The following is a 1,653-nucleotide window of genomic DNA, read 5'->3' as shown; positions in this document are numbered from 1 at the left end:
AGAGAAATTCCTTCTATAGCTGCAACTTTTCTCCAAGTTGCAGAGGGAATTTTTTAGTTTGTCTATAATCTGAATTTATTTTAGAGACGGACATATACACTACCGTTCAAAAGTTTGGGGTCACCCAAACAATTTAGTGTTTTCCTGAAAAGTCACACTTATTCACCACCATACGTTGTGAAATGAATAGAAAATAGAGTCAAGACATTGTCAAGGTTGAAATAATGATTGTATTGAAATAAGATTTTTTTTTACATCAAACTTTGCTTTCGTCAAAGAACCTCCATTTGCAGCAATTCCAGCATTGCAGACCTTTGGCATTCTAGCTGTTAATTTGTTGAGGTAATCTGGAGAAAATGCACCCCACGCTTCCAGAAGCAGCTCCAAAAGTTGGATTGGTGGATGGGCACTTCTTGCGTACATACGGTCAAGCTGCTCCACAACAGCTCAATGGGGTTCCGATCTGGTGACTGCGCTGGCCAATCCATTACCGATAGAATACCAGCTGTGCTTCTGCTCTAAATAGTTCTTGCACAATTCGGAGGTGTGTTTAGGGTCATGTCCTGTTGTAGGATGAAATTGCTCCAATCAGCGCTGTCCATGGGTATGGATGGCGTTGCAAGGAGTGATAGGCTTCCTTATCAGAATCCCTTTACCCTGTACAAATCTCCACTTACACAGCACCAAATCAACCCAGAACCATCATATTACCCCACCATGCTAACACGATGGGGGTCAGGCATTCTTCCAGCATCTTTTATCATTTGTTCCATGTCTGTGTCTTTTGCCATCTTAATCTTTTTCTTTTATTGGCCAGTCTCAGATAGGCTTTTTCTTTGCCACTCTGCCCTGAAGCCCTGAAGCCCAGAATCCCGCAGCCGCCTCTTCACTGTAGATGTTGACACTGGTGTTTTGCGGGTACATTTAATGAAGTGCCAGTGGGGACCTGTGAGGCGTGTTTCTCAAACTGGAGACTCTAATGTACTTATTCTTGCTCAGTTGTGCAACGCGGCCTCACTTCTTTTTCTACTCTGGTTAGAGCCTGTTTGTGTGTCCTCTGAAGGGAGTAGTACACCACCGTTGTAGGAAATCTCAATTTTTTAGCAATGTCTCGCATGGAATAGCCCATTTCTAAGGACAAGATAGACTGTCGAGTTTCAGATGAAAGTTCTCTTTTTCTGGCCATTTTGAGCGTTAATTGACCCCACAAATGTGATGCTCCAGAAACAATCTGCTCAAAGAAGGTCAGTTTTGTAGCTCTGTAATGACCTAAAGTGTTTTCAGATGTGTGAACATGATTGCACAAGGGTTTTCTAATCATCAATAGCCTTCTGAGTCAATGAGCAAACACATTGTACCATTAGAACACTGAAGTGATAGTTGCTGGAAATGGGCCTCTAAACCTATGGAGATATGCACCCAAAAACCAGACATTTGCAGCTAGAAAGTCATTTACACATTAGCAATGTATAGAGTGTATTTTCAAAGTTACGACTAGTTTCAAGTTCTTCATTGAAAAGTACAGTGCTTTTCCTTCAAAAATAAGGACATTTCTATGTGACCCCAAACTTTTGAACGGTAGTGTATTTTTAAATATTTAAAAAATATATATATTTCATTCATTAGCATGATAGTTGACGTGAGCTTTTACTT

This window comes from Etheostoma spectabile, chromosome 15 (assembly GCF_008692095.1).
Source record: "Etheostoma spectabile isolate EspeVRDwgs_2016 chromosome 15, UIUC_Espe_1.0, whole genome shotgun sequence".
In the NCBI taxonomy this organism is placed as follows: Eukaryota; Metazoa; Chordata; class Actinopteri; order Perciformes; family Percidae; genus Etheostoma; species Etheostoma spectabile.
This window is presented reverse-complemented; position numbering follows the sequence as displayed.